The sequence below is a fragment of the Hyla sarda genome, chromosome 1, assembly GCF_029499605.1.
Source record: "Hyla sarda isolate aHylSar1 chromosome 1, aHylSar1.hap1, whole genome shotgun sequence".
Taxonomy (NCBI): Eukaryota; Metazoa; Chordata; class Amphibia; order Anura; family Hylidae; genus Hyla; species Hyla sarda.
The window spans coordinates 178,203,462-178,225,295 of record NC_079189.1 but is presented as its reverse complement, the minus strand read 5'-3'; positions in this window follow the sequence as shown (position 1 = coordinate 178,225,295).

Sequence of the window (21,834 nt, the reverse complement as noted above, 5' to 3'; positions counted from 1 at the left end):
AGAGCAAATTTTGCTCGGGGGCATGTCGTATTTAGGAAGCCCCTATGGTGCCAGGACAGCAAAATAACCCCCACATGGCATACCATTTTGGAAACTAGACCCCTTGAGGAACGTAACAAGGAGTACAGTGAGCATTTACTCCCCACTGGTGTCTGTCAGATCTTTGGAACAGTGGGCTGTACAAAATTTTAATTTTAATTTGCACAGCCCACTGTTCCAAAGATCTGTCAGACACCAGTGGGGTGTAAATTCTCACTGCACCACCTCATTACATTCCGCGAGGGGTGTAGTTTCCGAAATGGGGTCACATGTGTTTTTTTTTTTTTTTTTTGCGTTTGTCAAAACCGCTGTAACAATGAGCCACCCCTGTACAAATCACCTCAAATGTTCATGGTGCACTCTCCCTTCTGGGCCTTGTTGTGCGCCCCCAGAGCACTTTGCGCCCACATATGGGGTATCTCCCTAGTTAGGAGAAATTGCATTACAAATTTTGGGAGGCTTTTTCCCTTTTACCTCTTGTCAAAATGAAAAGTATAGGGCAACACCAGCATGTTAGTGTAAAAAATTTTTTTTACACTAACATGCTGGTGTAGACTCCAACTTCACCTTTTCATAAGGGGTGAAAGGAGAAAAAGCCCCACAAAATTTGTTAAGCAATTTCTCCCGAGTACGGCGATACCCCATATGTGGCCCTAAACTGTTGCCTTGAAATACGACAGGGCTCCAAAGTGAGAGCGCCATGTGCATTTGAGGCCTGAATTAGGGATTTGCATAGGGGTGGACATAGGGGTATTCTACGCCAGTGATTCCCAAACAGGGAGCCTCCAGCTGTTACAAAACTCCCGACATGCTTGGACAGTCAACGGCTGTCCGGCAATACTGGGAGTTGTTGTTTTGCAACAGCTGGATGCTCCATTTTGGAAACAGTGGCGTACCAGACGTTTTTCATTTTTATTGGGGAGGAGGGCTGTGTAGGGGGCTGTGTAGGGGTATGTGTATATGTAGTGTTTTTTACTTTTTATTTTATTTTGTGGTAGTGTAGTGTTTTTAGGGTACAGTCACATGGGCGGGGGATTACAGCGAGTTTCCCGCTGTGAGTTTGAGCTGCCTCGCAAAATTTGCTGCATCGCAAACTTGCAGCCTTATACTCACTATAAGCCCCTTGCCCATGTGAATGTACCCTGTACATTCACAGGGGGGGGGGAACCTCCAGCTGTTGCAAAACTACAACTCCCAGCATGCACGGTCTATCAGCGCATGCTGGTAGTTATAGTTTTGCAACAGCTGGAGGCACACGGGTTGGGAAACACTGAGTTAGGAAACAGACAATGTTTCCCAACCAGTGTGCCTCCAGTTGTTGCAAAACCACAACTCCCAGCATGCCCAGACAGCCGAATGGCATATTGGGAGTAGTAGTTACGCAACAGATTGGGGAGAATTGTTTGGGGATCACCGTGTAGTGGTGTCCAAGCTGTAGCCCTCTAGATGTTGCAAAACTACAACTCTCAGTATGCCAAAACTGTCCAGGCATGCTGAGGATGTGTAGTTTTGCAACATCTGGAAGGGCACAGTGGTCTCCAAACTGTGGACCTCCAGATGTTGCAAAACTGCAACTCCCATCATGCCCAGATGCCAAGGGCTGTCTGGGCATGCTGGGAGTTGTAGTGTAAGGGGACCAGATGGATCAGCACAGATCACTTTACGGCGGTCTGGACTGCTGCAAAGGTCCCGCAACGCCGCCGAAGATCCACTCACCTGTCGCCACCGCTACCGTCTCCGCCGGCGGGATCCGGGTCTTCAGGGACGAGGTAAGTAACAGGGCCGGGCCCCAGCACTCCGCCGTCCCCAGCCTCATCCACTGGTCTTCCTCCCGTTCTCTCCGGACTTCCAGGGGCCGGGCAGGGCGGGAAGAAGTAACCGCCCCCCCCCCCCCCCCCCCCCGCAATTGGTGGTTAGTTCTAACCAACGAATCGCAGGGGATAGGAGGAGGTGGCAGGCTTGCCACCTCGCTCCTATATTTCAGCATGGTCCTGGCTATCTGTGACAAGATAACCCCCCTCGGCATTTGCCCTGGATGCCTGCTGAAGCATTTCAGCAGGCATCCGCTTCCGATCTCTGCCTGGCGTGCGGCAGGGACCGGAAAACGCCAGGACTTCCGGGGACGTCCTGGGTCCTTAAAGCCCAGGGTGCCAGGACGTCCCCGGACATCCTGGGTCCTTAAGTGGTTAAAAGCAAATCAAAGCAAGATCAAGTGCATAACAGTAATGGAAACATGCAAACAGACTTGAAAGCACTTGAAAATATAACGTGGGTGGGTAAACCTGTGTTTTATACAATGTTTTTAAAGGAAAACTATCAGCCTGTTCACCCACACTTAAACCAATACACTGGGTTATAGTGTGGGTGAACAGTAGAGATGAGCACATTTTTAAAATATTTGATTCGGCCGATTTGCCGCATTTTCCGAAAAAATGTGGTTCGGTCTGATTTTAATTTGCCTCAAATCTGTATTAAAAACGGTTATTTCTTGCATACAGAGGGCCTTAATAGGGGTGTAGAACACCTTGCCTTGCTGCAACACGCATAGGGTGTGTGCTGGGTTAGTGAAATAATAGTGTTATTCATTATGACATGCAGATTACAGGCGTCGCTATTAGAATCACTGTCACAGAGCGGCACAATGACAGAGCCTGGAGGTAGCATCAGTATGAGGAGACCATATGGTGGCTAAATGACACAGCGTGGAGGTAACGGCAGCAAGAGCAGACCAAATAGTGGCTGAATGACCCAGCCAGGAGGATGCAACAGCTTGACGAGACCATAGGGCCTGACAATGGAAAAGATTAAAGATATTTTTTAATATTTAAATTGAAGATTTCAAATAGATGAACCAAAAAAGTTAGATTTAATGTGCCAGAAGCATAAGGAGACCACAAGGTGGTACAGTGACACAGCCTGGAGGGGGATGAAGCATGAGGAGACCTTATAGTGGCTAAATGACACAGAATGGAGTTGGCGGCAGCATGAGGAGATCATATAGTGGCTGAATGACACAGCCTGGAGTTGGCGGAAGCAAGAGCAGACCATATAGTGGCTTAATGGCACAGCCTGGAGTTGGCGGCAACATGAGGAGACCATACAGTGGCTGAATGACAACCTGGAGTTGGCGGCAGCAAGAGCAGACCATATAGTTGCTGAATGACACAGCCTGGAGTTGTGGTAGCATGAGGAGACCATGTAGTGGCTGAATGACACAGCCTGGAGTAGGCGGCAGCATGAGGAGACCACATAGTGGCTGAATGACATAGCGTGGAGGTGGCGGCAGCATGAGGAGACCATATAGTAGCTGAATGACTCAGCCTGGAGGTGGTGGCAGCATGAGGAGACCATATAGCATCTGAATGACACAGCGTGGAGGTGGCAGCAGCATGAGGAGACCACATAGGGTCTGAATGACACAGCGTGGAGGTGGTGGTAGCATAAGGAGACCATATAGTGGCTGAATGACCCAGACAGGAGGTGGCAACAGCCTGTCGAGACCATAGGGCCTCACAATTGAAAAGATTAAAAATATTTTTTAACACTTAAATTGAAGATTTCAAATAGATGGACCTAAAAAGTTTTATTTAATGTGCCAGCAGCATGAGGAGAACACATGGTGGTACAGTGACACAGCCTGGAGTTGGCAGCAGCATGAGGAGACCATTTAGTGGCTGAATGACACAGCATGGAGCTGGCATCAGCATGAGGAGAACATATGGTGGCAGTATGAGACAGCCTAGTGGTGGCATCAGCAGCATCAGGAGTCCTGATAGTGACCCGGTGACATAGTGGGCCAGTAAGTGGCAATACCAGTACCCGGTGACGAAGGTGGGTGAAAAAATGAGACCTTGGCATCAGATGTGTGACATCAGGCGGGTGGCAGGATCAGAATAGTAGCTGAGGCAGGTAAGTAGAAGGAAACGGTCTCTTTTGTAAAAGTGTTACTGTACACAAGTAAGTATTGAGGGTATGCATTACGTAAAACTTAACTTTTAATAACATTCTTAGGATAAAATATGTGTACCCAATTTTTTTTTTTTATCAAACAAAAGGAAATGTGTGCAAAAAACACCATTTGCCACCTAACCTCCAAGTATTAATGTGATGCAAAGAACTCTAAAAGGTGGAAGGGAACAAAGTATGGTTCATTGTAACCGATGGGGGGAAAACTTCCCCTGCAAGGCCCTACTCTCGCATTATTAATTCCCTTCTTGGCAAGTGTTACTCGCCACACAGGAAACTCTCCCTATTTCCATCTAAAAACCCTGTGAAATGACAGTGTTTGTAGGTGAAAATAGGGAGAGTTTCCAGTGTGGGCTGCCCTTTTTAGGGTAACACTTGCCAAGAAGGGAATTATTAGTGCGAGAGTAGGGCCTTACAGGGGAAGTTTTTACCCTCACCAGTTACAATGGACCATACGTTGTTCCCTTAAACCTTTTAGAGGTCTTTGCATCACATCAATACTTGGTGGTGTAGGTGGCACATGGTCTTTTTAGCACACCCTTCCTTTTGTTTGATTTACAAAAAATATTTGGGTCCAGATATTTTCTCCTAAGAAAAATTACGTTTTAGCTAATTCATATCCTCAATACTTACTTGTGGTCTGATGCGGAGGAATGTCTGTAACTGGGGAGAAGCACCTTAAATATGTTTAGCACTATCCATATTTAGGAACTGTTGGTGTGGCACCATGGTCAATCTATTCTGATGCCTCAGGCATTGGTGGGTGGAAATCCTGGCTGATCCATGCCTGATTCATCTTCACAAAAGTCAGTCTCTCCACATTTTTCATAGACAGACCGGGCAGGGCAAGACAGCTTTTTCCAGAGCAAACTCTGCTTGTTGCGGCCACAAATCAAGTTTTAGCTGCCCAAAAGTTCAGCAGTTCTTCAAGGTGTGTTGGCATGGTCATGTCAAGGTATGCCACCACCTGATGGTTCAGGTCCTGCTTCATGTCTACCTGCTGCTGATGAGTTGCTTCACTATGCGGTGAAGAAATCCACTCCTCAGCGACTGTAGACTCAGGTTGTGCTTGATGGAGCTGGTACTGCTCCTGTCACCCCACCCATCCCTAGCAGCCATGGCAGTGGAAGGTGAGCGCAGAGGGCCCCCTGAGTCTGACCTGCGAGAGGATGGACAATGGCGCAGATAGGCATCGGAAACTGACAAAGTAGCATGTCTCTGTAGTAGGTCAGTTTGTCCTTCCTCTCAGTGGGTCTAAAAAAGGCCCCCATTTTGTGCCGGTAGCAAGGGTCCAATAAGGTGGAGGAACAGAAGTCATAATGCTGCCGAATGGTGACAATTCGGCCGTCACTATGCAAGCAAGTGAGCATTAATTGTGTTGTTTGTGCAAGTGACTTGGAGGGACTCCCTGCCTCCATCTCCACTGCATATGGCCACAATGTTTCTGGATCCTCTGTCTCACCTTCCTCATAACCCTCTAGCTCCTCTGGCTGCTCCTGCTCTTCCTCTCCTGTCAGACGACTAGAAAAACCGAACATCTTGCGAAACCTAAACTGTGCTCCACTGTGCCCCACCCCCTCCTCCTCCAGTTTAGCCCCCACAGGGCTCATGCATCCGTGAGATGTAGGAGCCACTTCAAAAGTGCCTTGACCAGACATTGTAAATGAAGCAGTGGAATGACGTTGTTCATCCCGTAATCCTGTCGACTGACTAATAAGGTGGCTTCCTCAAAGGGCCTGAGCAAACGGCTGGTGTCACGTATGAGCTGCCACTGGTTAACATTGAAGTTACACAGGGGACTCCCCCTATCTGCTTGGATCATAAAGAAATCAGTGATGGCTTTTCTCTGTTTGCATAGTCGGTCCAACATATGGAGGGTAGAATTCCAACGCGTGGAAACGTCGCAAATCAGACTATGTTGGAGGATACCGTTATGACGCTGCAGCTCAAGGAGGATGTGCAGATAGGGGGAACACTTCAGGAACCACTTGACAACCAGACTGAACACGTGTGCCATGCAGGGCGCATGTCTCAGGCTTCCTTGTCGCAGCACAGACAAGATGTTCTTCCCATTGTCGGTCACCATGGTTCCCATTGCCAGTTTTCGTGGAGTAAGCCATGATTGGATTTCTTGATGAATTACTTTTAGCAGTTTCTCCCCTGTGTGACTCCGATTGCCAAGGCAAACCATGTGAAGAACTGCATGACACCGCCGTGCCCTGCACACATGGTATGCTGGAGGGGCGCTGAGACTTGTCCATACAGTGGAGGCTGAGGACACAGTGGAGGATGAGGAGGCAGAGTCGCACACTGTCACATGACCAACGGCCTGAGTGCGTGGAGTCGGAAGTGGCGTGACCTGTCCAAGTTGCTGTGCAGGAACCACATTCACCCATTGGGCCATAAAGGACATGTATTGTCCCTGACTGTAGTTACAGCAACACACGTCGGTGCTGCCGTGCAACTTTGCTACACACCGACAGGCTCAAGGACTGGCCCACCTTCTGTTCCACAAAATTGTACAGGGCTGCTACTTCCTTCTTCACAAAGAAATGACAGCTTGGGACTTTCCACCTCGGCTCGGCACAAGACATCAGTTCTCTGAAAGGTGCAGAGTCCACCACTTGAAAAGGGAGGGACTGCAGCACCACCAACTTGGACAAGATCACATTCAGCTTCTACGCTGTTGGATGAGTGGGTGCATAGTGTCATCTCTTGGACTTGGCTTCACCGATGAATTGCTGAATTGCAGGCGGAATGACTGACTCGAAGTAGGAGGAGCAGGAGCATCTGGAGTGACAGAATATGTTGATGCAGGGCCGTGGTGCCAACATTGGGACCCTGGCCACGCTCCACCTTTTGCCGACACATCTTGCATGTGGCCAGGTTAACATCCTCCGGATGCATGATGAAAAACTGCCACACCTCAGAGTAGCTGATTTTCCCAGCTAGGGGAAGGTAGGCTGCCGCGAAGCCAAACGTGCCTCCAGACTTTCCCACTTCTGCCACCATGCTGACTGCCAACCATGCTACCAGCTTGCTGGCTCAGTTTCTGCCCCACGGGCAACCTGCAACCCTCTTCTCCTGATGATGATGAAGCCCCTTCTGCATCTGGCTCCCTAGTGCGATCGATTTAATCATCACTGAGTTGTATCTGCACGTCACTGATGTCCTCCTCAGTTTCCTCAACAGTGTATGCTTTAGGAGCCTGAACGTTCGCAACACCACCTCCAATGCCACTCTCCTCCTCACTACTTGCCCACCTAGTGGAGGAAGCAATGGATGTCTCCTCCACTTCTTGGCTGGGCAGTAGCTGCTGACTGTCCTCTAGTAGATCGTCCTCACTTAATAGTGGAGCTGAAACCACAGCATAAGATACTTCTGTAGGGAAGGGAACAGCATAGGACAGAGGTAATGGGAGGACAGGGACTGCTCCGGGGCTATGCCAACTGAGGGTTTTGTCTGAGAAACCCACCGACTGTTGACTGGGGGTATCAGATGTCACTTGTGATGAAGTGGATGACTGTGTTAACCAATCGATGATGGCAGATGGGTTGCTGGTCAAGACACGACCGCTAGCTGATACCGGGAGCTTAGTCTTCTTGCTGCGACTCCTGCTGCCACTTGTCCCTATTCTGCTGCAACCTCTGCATGATGAATTTAATCCTCTGCCACTGTGCACGTCCACTGTGCAGGTCCTTGTACTTCTCTGCCTGACATACTTTGTGCGTTCATGAGGAGAGTGCAATACGCTCCACTACCCGCTATGCTTAAAACACCAGCAGGTGTGTACTTTTGGCTGGCCATTCACAGTATCTAGGCCCTTAAGACTTTAACAGGAACAAAATGGTACACCACTTAGATGTACGTATGTATTATGCACTTATGAGGGGAGTATAATTTGCTCTAGTAAGCTTAAAACAATATTTGTCTACAACACCAGCATGTATGTACTTTTGGCTGGCCTTTCACAGTATCTAGGCCCTTAAAGGGGTAGTCCAGTTCTGAAAAACTTATCCCCTATCCTTATCCGAGGCCCCGGCTCGCTGGCCAGATGGCGGGTGTCGACCACCACACAAAGTGGTGGCTGACATGCCCCTTCAATACAGCGATATGGCAAAGCCGGAGATTGCCGAAGGCAGCGCTCCGGCTCTGCCAAAGAGTTGTATTGAGGGGGTGTCAGCCACCGCTTCATGCAGTGGTCAACACGTCCCCTTCCCGCAGGCTTCCGGGTCCCCGCACAGGAGGTCGGACCCCCCCCCCCCCCCCGATCTGAAACTTATCCCCTATCCTTAGGATATGGGATAAGTTTTTCAGCACTGGATATTTCCTTTAAGACTCTAACAGGAACAAAATGGTACACCACTTAGATGTACGTATGTGGCATGCGCGTATGAGGGGAGGACAATGCGCTCCAGTATGCTTAAAACAGTATTTGTCTACAACACCAGCAGGTGTTTACTTTTGGCTGGCCTTTCACAGTATCTAGGCCCTTAAGACTTTAACAGGAACAAAATGGTACACCACTTAGATGTACGCAATACGCTTTTAGTGCTTTGCTCACCCTAACACGCTGGCTACTATTAGCTTTTCAGTTGTTCTACACACCAGTGCTGCAGCATTCATTACGAATTGAATTTTTCCTGAACATTCATAATGAATTAGGGTTTCGATTCACTCATCCCTAGTGAACAGGATTTCATAGAGGGGTCACTTAGCTAAATGACTTCAGTAGGTCCTGAGATATCAGCTCCAGAAGTTCCCATGCTGTGTTCAGGGTACTGCGCAGTGGAGGTGGCCCCCCCGCAGTGGACGCGGTGATCGGAATGGGATGACTGCTGATATCTATCAGCAGCCATCCCAGCATATCACCCATGTCGGTGATCGAGGCAAATCGCTGGTAAATTCAGACCGACGATTTGCCGCTATGCCGGGTCAAACGGGTCTCAGGTGACCCGGAAAAAAGGGTGAATGGGGCTGTCCGAGACAGCCCCATTTACCCTTACCGTGCAGGAGTGAGGTGGCACAGGTGCCGCCACACAATCACGGACCTGCTGGGGACGGTGATCGGATCGGAGATTTGCGCCGGCGGGGGTCCCTTCGTGTGCGGTGGCGGGGACAGGAGCAGAAGGATCGGTCTCGGCAGCAGGATACAGCGGCAGCGGCCCGGCGGCAGGATACAGCAGGAGGTGAGGCCTGTTCACCTCCTACTGTTGCTTAGCAATAAGTCACAGCATGCAAAGCCAAAGGGCATGCTGGGAGTTGTAGTTTTGCAACAGCTGGTGTTCCAACTACAACTCCCAGCATGCCCTTTGGTAGTCTGGGCATGCTGAGGGTTGTAGTTATGCAACAGCTGGAGGCAAATTTTTTCTATGAAAAAATGTGCATTCAGCTGTTGCATAACTACAACTCCGCTGAGAGACTGTAAATACAAATGCGCAGATAGACTGTAAACGCTGGGAGTTGTAGTTTTGCATAGTGTTTCACTTTTTATTTTGTGTAGGTGTAGTGTAGTGTTTTTGGGTACATTCACAAGGTTGGGTTTACAGTGAGTTTGAGCTAGGAGCTTGAGCTGCGGCTGAAAATTTGCCACATCTCAAACTTGCAGCACAAAACTTGCTGTAAACACACCCGTGTGAATGTACCCTACATTCACATGGGGGGAGAGGGGGGGGGGGCAAACCTCCAGCTGTTGCAAAACTACAACTCCCATCATGTACTGACAGACCATACATGCTTGGAGTTGTAGTTATGCAACAGCTGGAGGCACACTGGTTGCTAAACACTGAGTTAAATAACAAACGCTCAGTGTTTTGCAACCAATGTGCCTCCAGCTGTTGCATAACTACAACTCCCAGCATGTACGGTCTGTCAGTGCATGCTGGGAGTTGTAGTTTTGTAACAGCTGGATGCACACTGGTTGCTAAACACTGAATTATGTAACAAACGCTCAGTCTTTTGTAACCAGTGTGCCTCCAGCTGTTGCATAACTACAACTCCAAGCATGTATGGTCTGTCAGTACATGCTGGGAGTTGTAGTTTTGCAACAGCTGGAGGTTTGCCCCCCCCCCCCTCTCCCCCCATGTGAATGTACAGGGTACATTCACACGGGTGTGTTTACAGCAAGTTTTCTGCTGCAAGTTTGAGATGCGGCAAATTTTCAGCCGCAGCTCAAGCTCCCAGCTCAAACTCACTGTAAACCCAACCGTGTGAATGTACCCAAAAACACTACACTACACCTACACAAAATAAAAAGTGAAACACTATACCCTTACACAGTCCCCCCTCCCCCCAATAAACAAAACAAAAAAAACGTTTTGTACGGCACTGTTTCCAAAACAGAGCCTCCAGCTGTTGAAAAACAACAACTCCCAGTATTGCCGGACAGCCACTGAATTTTGCCACAGCTGGAGACACCCTGATTGGGAAACACTACCGTAGAGTATTTTTGTGGCGGATTCAAATCCCCAATTTAGGCCTCAAATGCGCATGGTGATCTCTCGCTTTGGAGCCCTGTCGTATTTCAAGGAAACAGTTTAGGGCCACATATTGGGTATCTCCGTACTCGGGAGAAATTGCGTTACAAATTTTCTCCTTTTACCCCTTATGAAAAGGTAAAGTTGGGGTCTACACCAGCATGTTAGTGTAAAAAAAAAAATAATTACATTAACATGCTGGTGTTGCCCCATACTTTTAATTTTCACAAGCAATAAAAGGAAAAAAAGACCCCCAAAATTTGTAACGCAATTTCTCCTGAGTACGGAAATACCCCATATGTGGGCATAAAATGTTCTGCAGATGCACAACAAGGCTCAGGAGTGAGAGCGCACTATGTACATTTGAGGTCTAAATTGGTGATTTGCACAGGGGTGGCTGATTTTACACAGTTCTGACATAAATGCAAAACAATAAATACCCAGATGTGACCCCATTTTGGAAACTACACCCCTCACGGAACGTAACAAGGGGTTTAGGGAGCCTTAATACCCCACAGGTGTTTGACAAATTTTCGTTAAAGTTGGATGTGAAAAGGAAAAAAAAAAATATTTTCACTAAAATGCTGGTGTTACCCTACATTTTTCATTTTCACAAGGGAGAATAGGGAGAAAGCCCCCCAAAATGTGTAACCTATTTCTTCTGAGTGAGAACATACCCCATATGTGGCACACTACAATGCTCGGAAGAGAAGGAGCGCCATTGGGCTTTTGGAGAGAGAATGTGTCCGAAATTGAAGGCCATGTGTGTTAACAAAGCCCCCATAGTGCAAGAACAGTGGACCTCCCCCCCACACATGTGATCCCATTTTGGAAACTACGCCCCTCACATAATGTAATTAGGGGTACAGTGATCATTTACACCCCACAGGTGTCTGACAGATTTTTGGAACAGTGGTCCGTGGAAATGAAAAATTTTATTTTTCATTTGCAAAGCCTACTGTTCCAAAGATCTGTCAAATGCCAGTGGGGTGTAAATGTTCACTGCACCCCTTATTAAATTCTGTGAGGGGTGTAGTTTCCAAAATGGTACCATGGGGTGCTTTGTAAACGCATATGGCCCCCAACTTATATTCCACCCAAATTCTCTTACCAAGCGCTCAATGGTGCTCCTTCTCTTCTGAGCATTGTAGTTCACCAGCAGACCAATTTACATCCACCTATGGGGTATTTCCATACTTTTTTCCAATTACCCCTTGTGAAAATGAAAAATTTGGGGTGACAGCATTTTAGTGAAAAAAATAAAATTTTTCATTTTCCTGTCCAACTTTAGCGGACATTTGTCAAACACGTGTGGGGTGTTAAGGCTCATTGTACCCCTTGTTACATTTCTTGAGGGGTGTAGCTTCCAAAATAATATGCCATGTGGTTTTTATTTTGCTGTTATGGCACCATAGGGGCTTCCTAAATGTGACATGCCCCCCAAAAACCATTTCAGAAAAACTTACTCTTCAAAATCCCATTGTCGCTCCTTCCCTTCTGAGCCTTGTAGTGCACCCACAGAGCACTTGTCATCCACTTATGAGGTACTTCCTTACTCGAGAGAAATTGGGTTACAAATTTTGGGGGGCTTTTTCTCCTTTTACCCTTTGTAAATTTTCAAAAATTGGGTCTACAAGAACATGCGAGTGTAAAAAATGAAGATTTTGAATTTTCTCCTTCATTTTGCTGCTATTCCTATGAAACACCTAAAGGTTTAACACACTTTCTGAATGTCATTTTGAATACTTTGGGGGTGCAGTTTTTATAATGGGTCATTTGTGGGGTATTTCTAATATGTAGGCTCCTCAAATCCACTTCAAAACTGAACTGGTCCCTGAAAAGTTCCGATTTAGAAAATTTTGTGAAAAATTGGAAAATTGCTGGTGAACTTTGAAGCCCTCTGATGTCTTCCAAAAGTAAAAACATGTCAACTTTATGATGCAAATATAAAGTAGACATATTGTATTTGTGAATCAATATATAATTTATTTGGAATATCCATTTTTCTTACAAGCAGAGAGCTTCAAAGTTAGAAAAATGCAACATTTTCAAAATTTTTCAGAAATTTGGGGATTTTTCACCAAGAAAGGATGCAAGTAACGACGAAAATTTACCACTTTGATAAAGTAGAATATGTCACGAAAAAACTGTCTCGGAATCAGAATAATCAGTAAAAGAATCCCAGAGTTATTAATGCATAAAGTGACAGTGGTCAGAATTGCAAAAAAGGGCTGCATCCTTAATGTGAAAAAGGGCTCAGTCCTTAAGGGGTTAAGTTATTTCTTTGGTTTAAAAAAGCATTGCTCGCCTCAGGGTCCCCGCTGATCTCTGCTTCCTGCAGTGACACTTTTTGCTCCCCAATAGAAAGGGTTATAAAGGGTGCATGGCAAAGAGAAGTTCCAAAATGCACCAGATTTATTAACGCGTTCCATCTTGGTAACTAAATCCTTTTCATGGTTCCCACTGTATCTGATCTGGGTCCGTCAGCGCCACCTGAACCTTGCTGCTAACCATATAGACGCTTACACTATTCAACTGCCAGATTAATTAAAGAGGTACTCCGGTGGAAAACTTTTTTTTTTAAATGAACTGGTGTCAGAAAGTTAAACAGATTTGTAAATTACTTCTATTAAAATATCTTAATCCTTTTAGTACTTTTTAGCAGCTGTATGCTACAGAGGAAATTCTTTACTTTTTGAATTTCTTTTTTGTGTTGTCCACAGTGCTCTCTGCTGACACCTCTCTCTGTGTCAGGAACTGTACAGAGTAGCATAGGTTTGCTATGGGGATTTTCTGCTACTCTGGACAGTTCCTGATATGGGCATCAGGTGTCAGCAGAGAGCACTGTAGACAACACAAAAAGAAAAAAAATTTCCTGTGTAGCAAGCAGCTGCTAAAAAGTACTGAAAGGATTAAGATTTTTTAATAGAAGTAATTTTCAAATCTGTTTAACTTATATTTTAGGCATCTTCTGTCTCTCATTAATGTTTTTTCGAGATCATTTATCTATAGCATATATTTGTGAAGTCATGGTGCACAGCATGCGCCATAATTATGATGCAACATTCGCTGGCATATATGGCTTTCTGCGCATTCAAATCCAGCGGGAATCTTGTGGATGTGGTTTCTTAGGTGCACAGTTTACGCACATAGGGGGTATGTATGAAGGATTTTACCCTGTTTTTTTTTACTGTGATATGTCTCAAATTTCCTTTTATGTCACTTTTTGCGACAAACAATTGCGCCATATGGTTTAGAGCAAAATCACTGATTTCACTTTGTTAGTCGTGATTTCAGTTACAATCATTCTTTGGTCTGGAATTCATTAATTGCGACTTTTCGATTTGGCGCAAGTTTAGGCGCAAATAACTTGATTTAGGCGCAAATCTACACCATGAATAAAGTGACAGAGAAAATAGCTACAACAATAGAATGTCCCAAAGTCAGATTTACTGCCTGAAATTCTGGGGTCTGTGCCTTTTGTAGGGCTACATTTGTGCCAAAATTACAAACTTGCGTACGACAATTGATAATTTTGGCGCAAATATGCTCCATTTGACGCAAAAAAACATACATAAAATGACACATTGCTACACCATTATTGATACATGTCCCACATAGATCTGACATGCAAAAGTTGCACAGTTTTGAACAATGGCCACTCTTGCTGACTGACAAGTGCTTTTCACATTTATCAATGTTTGGGGAATCTAGTAGATCAGCCTGCTGCGCAAATCTGAGCAAACCAGTCCATCCTAAATTCACATGTAAACATTAGCCAGCATATGTCAAGAAGTGAAGGCATCTTAATAAATGCTGGCCAGCTGCACCTGGTGCACACTAGTGCGCCATAAAGACGAAAAAAAGAAAAAAAAAGGTACATTTTAGACCATATTGGTTAATGTGTGTAAAAAAACTGAGAAGAACAGCACATCCATGAAAAGATGAGGTAAGCAGGGGTGCACACAGGCATATGAGCACACCATCCCGCTGGGGACCCCCGCAATCTGTCATTTAACACCCACCTTTGCAAGCTCTCCGCAGTGATGGAGGCACAGAGTGTGCAGCGTGACGACCACGGGGCTGGAGTACCGTGACATCACGACTCCGCCCCTGCGTGACGTCACGCCCCGCCCCCTCAATGCAAGCCTATGGGAGGGGGAATGATGGCCGTGGGTGCGGAATGACAGATTGCGTATCCTTTGGATAGGGGATAAGATGTATTAGGGCCGGAGTACCCCTTTAACATCAGGTCCTTCACTGCAGCAAGAGTCATTTAAATATTGGTTTTGTTGACAATAAAATAACACTCGACAACTTTGTTGTGTTTTCCTGTTTCATGAAGATGTGGGCTATTGGACAATTTTTTGGCTTGTTTTCTCATTAAAAGAAATGCAAGAAATATTCCCATTATTTATTGACTTCTAGTTTTTCTTCGTAGCTCATATGTCTTCAACAGTTAATACACTGTAAGCTGCACAAATTCATCAGGGTCCTTTTACAGCGGTAAAAGTTATTTTTTCTCTGAATATAACTCACGTGTCATCTTACATTAAACAGGTTTAATATCTGATGTTGCAAAATCAGAGGGTTCGGATTCACATAGCGGGTAATGAAAACAATACGCTACATATCCAGAGTTATAAATTAGTAGGTTGTATTCAGACTTGGCAGAATTTGCTGTGGATTTGCTGGTTCCATCCTAAGAAAAATGGCAAATAATAGTTCGATACATGTGGATGGGGTTTTAAAATAATCCATATGGCAAAATATTTTCAGCATGGAAAAATAAGCATGGTGTTGGTTATGAAATTCGTAGCACACTCATACTACTGCAGAAGAACCTGGATTTTCACAGCAGGTTGTACCCCTTTAAAGTATAAGGGTACAAGGTCCAGTGAATCTATGAATGATCTGTAGCAAAAAATGAATGCAACATATGAATTTTGCTGAAAATGACTGTTCATTTATGAAGATATCTGTCTTGGAATACTTCCTCCACATCTGAATGCACACTAAGAGTCAAAACAGAATTTGGCTGTACAAGTATAGCAGTATCATATTGTATCTGAAGTGCTTTTTGCTAAAATAAAAAGTTTAGTACAGTGATCCCTCAACTTACAATGGCCTCAACATACAATAGTTTCAACATACAATGGTCTTTTCTGGACCATTGTAAGTTGAAACCAGACTCAACATACAATGTACAGACAGTCCAGATCTGTGAAATGTGTCAATGGCTGAAAGAACTGACCAATCAGAATAGACATTCACTGGTAAAACCCCTGTATTACTGAAGCGTATGCACTGACTGATGTCTGGTAGCGCCCCCTACAGTACAGGGAGGTATTACATGTTCTGTACACTTTACCTGTACCAGGGTTAGCTGCTTCTTTGGACACCAGGTGAGGGCGACTCCATGTTACTTTTTAAGGACACTGTGTACTGTACAGGACCCCGAAGAAGCTCCTGTCCTCTACATAGACCAGTGTTTCCCAAGCAGGGTGCCCACAGCTGTTGCAAAACTACAACTCCCAGCATGCCCGGACAGCCTTTGGCTGTCCGGGCATGCTGGGAGTTGTAGTTTTGCAACAACTGGAGGCACCCTGCTTGGGAAACACTGACATAGACAGTGATTACAGCTCCCAGCAGATCTTTCTTCCTTTTATATGTAAGGATTTGCTTTATCTGTATTAATAATCTACTTATTTTTCTTTAATCCTCAATTTTTCCTATTTTTGGATGACATTTTGGTGCCCTTAGAACCAATTACCAGGTTTCCATAGAGTTATGGTCTCAACATACAATGGTTTCAACATACAATGGTCATCCTGGAACCAATTAATATTGTAACTTGAGGGACCACTGTATTTATTTGTAATGTAACTGTATTGCTGAGAAAATGATAACTACAGAGTATATCCCCCAGCTTTAGACTCCTAAAAAAGGAAACCTTGTGGCAAGGTTACAAAATATGTACACTAGAAATGAAAATCAAACCCAATTAATTTCCATCCCCCTATTTCATGGCTATATCCATCATTTTACACCCCCATTGCATGTACACACTTCCATGTTCACACTTCACATTCCCCCCTATTTCATTTCCCCCCACCATTTTACATACCCCTCCATATTATGTCTACCCACGATTTCACACACATTCCAATTTCATGTCTGTCTCCCTCATTTCACATCCCTCCCCCATTTCATGTCTGCCTCCCACATTTTACACAAACCCAATTTCATGTCTACCCCCTTATTTCATGTCCATCCCCCTTATTATGGTCCCGGGATGAAGGGGGGAAAAAAAGCTGATGCTTACCTTACTCCGGTAACCTGTAGTTCTGCTGCACATCCCGTTTTTCTCCAGGTGGTCTTCTCGGTGTATTTTTTTCTTCAGAACAAGCAGCTGGTTGCAGGACCTTTCTGTTTAGCAAATCTCTGGCCAAGACAGGATACCGATGTGGCCAGTGATTGGCTGAGCAGGAAGGTCCCACAGAAATCTTCAGACTTGCACTAGTGTCCACTGTGTGCGGGGTCAACAATCCCCCCTCCATGCATCTCCATGGAAGCTCCAGAGTACCCCTTTAAGGCTAAACTCACATTGTGGGGATTTATTAAAGTCTGCTTCAGGACTGGATTCGGGAAAAGAAGCACATTTTTACATAAAAAAAATGCTTTGCACAAAAACTTTTTAACTTATGTGCATCGCGCTTGCCAAGTAGATGGGGCTTGGTCAGAGGGGGTGTTGCCACACCTCACACATCAAATATACATATGTACAGATTAGAGACTACCCTGTGCACCTCTTGATAAATCCACTACAATGCTACACTGGCAGGGGTTTACTTTAGACTGGTGTATGAAATGCAGGTCTTGGCAAATCCACAATTTTGCATATTTTGGAGGGTTTTGTTTTCACACTGTATACTTTATGGTAGAAATGATATGTGTTCTTTATTCTGTGGGTCAATACAATTAAAATGATACCCATGGCTAGATACTTTTATATTTTTGTACCGCTTAAAAAAAATCTTAAACTTTTTGTACAAAATCAGTGATATAAAATCGTCCTATTTTGACCACCTATAACTTTTTCATTTTTCCGTATATAGGGCAGTATGAGGGCTCAATTCTTGCACCATCATCTGTACTTTTTATCGATACCACATTTGCATATATAAAACTTTTAGATAATTTTTTATTCAAAAATGTTTCCCTCCTATCCCGTCCTCCTATCCCGACCTCCTTTCTTGACCTCCTATCTCGACCTTCTATCCTGTCCTCCTATCTCGACCTCCTATCCCGTCCTCCGATCCTGTCCTCCTATCTCGACCTCCTATCCCGACCTTCTATTTGACCTAATTTCCCATCCTCCTATCCCATCCTCCTATCCCGTCCTCCTATCCTGTTTTCCTATCTTGACCTCCTATCCTGACCTCCTATCCCGTCCACCTATCCTGACCTCCTATCCCGTCCACCTATCCTGACCTCCTATACCGACCTCCTATCCCGACCTCCTATCCCATCCTCCTATCCCATCCTCCTATCTCGACCTCCTATCTCGACCTCCTATCTCAACCTCCTATCCCGTCCTCCTATTCTGTCCTCCTATCCCAACCTCTTATCCTGACCTTCTATCTCAACCTCCTATCTCGACCTCCTATCCCAACGTCCTTTCCCGTCCTCATATTTCGACCTCCTATCCCCACCTCCTATCCCCACCTCATATCCCCAACTCATATCCTAACCCGTAATATGTGTACCAGGTATTGAAATATCTCCAGCCGCACAGAAGTTATGTGGGAACATACATTTCCCATTGAATTGCATGGGACTTTAAACAAAAACCCTGACCCTCACAAATGGGGGTAGTTAAGGGTTAAATTAGCTATCCTATATTTTTAGTGGACATATAAGTAACATGTGACCAAGTATTATCGAACTATCTCCAGCCGTTTGGAAGCTATGCAGTAACATATATTTCCCATAGACTTGTATGGGACTTTAAACAAAAACAACTACATTAGCGTGGTCTAAAGTGATAGGAGGTGCTGTGGACCACAATATGGGTTCACTCCTGTGGTAGATGTAAACAATGACATTAGCTAAACCTCAAAACTGATGTAAAATTGAGACATTAGCCAGTATATCCTTATATGAAGGACATACCTGAGCCCGCACACCACGCCAAGGTTTCTCAAATGGTGCAGGACCTAACACTAGCCTACCTGTGCCAGATCAGCAAAGACAGGAGCCAAATTACAACAACCTTAGGTCCGACTTGTAGACTGCTCCCCAGGTTACCTCCAGTGTGACTAGACACACATACAATGGGAGGGGGGAAGACAGGCTACAAGCCCCACCCTGGCTGGTTCATATATTGCCGGCCTCACAGGTGAAACCTTAATGCTACAAAATATGATAAAAGGATGCATTAGTAAGTTTTAAGCATCAACTTTAAGCTCCAAAGACGGCTTACATTAAACTTTAATGTGGTCATGGCAGGAGACACTCAACCCCAAGTGCAGTTGTGCACCTACCCTGGGGTGGAGATCCTGCACTTGTGAACCGTTGCTATGGGCGATCGCCAGCACAAAATGCATACAATGGAGGATGCCTGCAGATGGTCACAAGTACCACAGTGGCATCCTACACCAGATAAATGTGTATGTGGATGCGTATTACATAATTTAGACATTATACAACTACATTAGCGTGGTCTAAAGTGATAGGAGATGCTTAACCCCAAGTGGACCACATTATGGGTTCGCTCCTGTGGTAGATGTAAACAATGACATAACCTCAAAACTGATGTAAAATTGAGACAGGACCTCCACCCCAGCATAGGTACTCAACTGCAGTGTCTCCTGCCATGACCATGTTAAAGTTTAATGTAAGCTGACTTTAAACAAAAACCCCGACCCTGGCAAATGGGGGATGAGTAAGGGTTAAATCACCTATGTTTGTTGTTGACATATAAGTAACATGTGTGCCAAATTTCATGTTAATATCTTTAGCCGTTTGGACGTAATGCTGGAACATACACACATACACACACACATACATACACACATACACACACACATACATACACACATACATTGATGTTAAGATTGCAAAGAAAATGCTTTTCAAGGACAAACACCTTTTGCATTTGTTAAATGAGCACTGTCAGGATCAAAACCTTTTTATACGTTGTACATCTTGGCAAAACATTCACCTTTCTAATATGCTTCATAAAAATGTTTAATCTCCTTTTTAAAGAAATTATGGCTTATAAAAAATAAAAAAAAGACCACTAGGGGTCTCCATACCATCCAGAATATTCTCCTGTCCAGCTGCAGCATCATTTTTGTCCCAGCTGAAGCACAGGCTGGGACAAAGTCCAGTAAGTGAGGGTGAGACTAGTACTCCACTGTGCTCACTCCTGTCCTGTCTAAAAACAGAGAGGAGGGGGTTACAGAGCAGAAATTGGATGAAGAGATCCAACCAAGCACAGCAGACTTAAGGTACGTTCAGATGAGCAGATCCGTTGCTGAAGGACCTTTACAGGGTGCCTTTAGATGTGCCTGCTCGGAGCGCCAATACGCCTCTACGAGCAGACACACAGCCACGGTGTACTCGCACACATCGTGGTCGCTCTCCCTGCTCCCTGGGATAGGCCGAGAGCAGCAAGTGCGAGTATACTGCTCATGCGTGCGGCGACTCGCACATCGCAGTGTGTCTGCTCGTAGCGGCGGATTGCCGCTCCGAGCAGGCACGTGTAAAGGCAGCAAACAGCGGTCCTTCAGTGGCGGATCCGCAGCGTAATACGCGCTGAGGATCCTCTCGTGTGAAAGTACCCAAAGCAAGGAAGTGAATGATGATGAGTGAGGACGGGCTCAGTGCTTGCCTCGGACATGACCCTTCCTGAGCAGTGGATGCCAGAATGAGCGAGCAGCAGAAAGGAGGGATTTTTGAGCCAAATACAGAAGCTAGACACATATAACAAAGTATTTTAAATGTCTCTGGGATAGAAAAATATATCGACTATCCTAAGGATGGGGAAAAGTGTCCAATTGCAGTGCCCTGGCACTCCTCCTGAATGGGGCATGTTGACCACCGCACAAAGCTGTAGTCTACACGCCCCCTCCATTATCCTCTATGGTAGAGCCAGAGTGCTGCACTCAGGTATCTCTGGCTCTTCTATAGAGCTGCATGAAGGGGGTGTGTCGGTAGCTGAGGCATATAGGGTTAAAAAATTTTTATCCCAAAGTATTCCTTTCAGCAAGCATCATATGCCGAAGTATGTAACATAATTTTGTAACATAATTTTAAGCATAATATTTTTTTATCTGTAATATCACATGTACTCTTTGACCCTTAGTTACTAATTAAAGGGGTTATCCACCATATGGTGATTTTAGTACATACCTGGCAGACAGTAATGGACATGCTTAGGAAGGATCTGTGCTTGTCTTGAGGCTAAATGGCTATGTTGTGAGATTACCATAACATTGTGGTGGCTATGTTGTGAGAAAACAATAACACTGTGGCTAGCTTTCTGTGAACTGGTATTTCCTGTTTGACTTTTCTTTTTTGATTACAAATCCCATAATTCCCTTTTCCTCCCTCCCACACATCAGCCACCCCACCCATTGTAACATAAATGAGCTGCATCCATTCAAAAGACCTGTGGTTTTCTATCAGGGTGCCTACAGCTGTTGCATTAGTTGCAGATTGATCTCTCTCCCACCAAGCGATCCCTCCACCCATTGAAGCAGATAGGCTCCCTGTCATCAGCTGACTAGTGAGTCAAGTCTCGGCCGCATTGCAAGCTGGGAAAAATCTGAGACAACAGTCATTTTGTATGCTGTTAAAAATAAATTTTGGAGTGAAAATCACAGAAGAATTGGGAGAAAACCATCACACACAGGTACAGACACTATATTATGAACTACACTAACTTTACAGCCCCTGTAGCATAGTCAAATAAAAAAGATTCCTGGAATACCCCTTTAAGTTCCAGCACAATGAGTCATGCCTTAGAGCAGTGTTTTCCAACCAGGGTGCCTCCAGCTGTTGGAAAACTACAACTCCCAGCATGCCCGGACAGCCGAAGGCTGTCTGGGCATGCAGGGAGTTGTAGTTTTGCAACAGCTGGAGGCACCCTGGTTGGAAAACACTGCCTTAGAGCATGAATGGTCTGCACCCAACCCATTTATTCCATCTTGTTCGAAAGCATCTTGAAGACACATGAACATCCTCCTCTCTCGAGAACATCTCTGTTCGAATGCTTTTGAAAACTGTGTTTAAATACGACTTTGGGCAAAGATTTTGATGCCTGGTTTTAAAGGTTTTTGTTTGT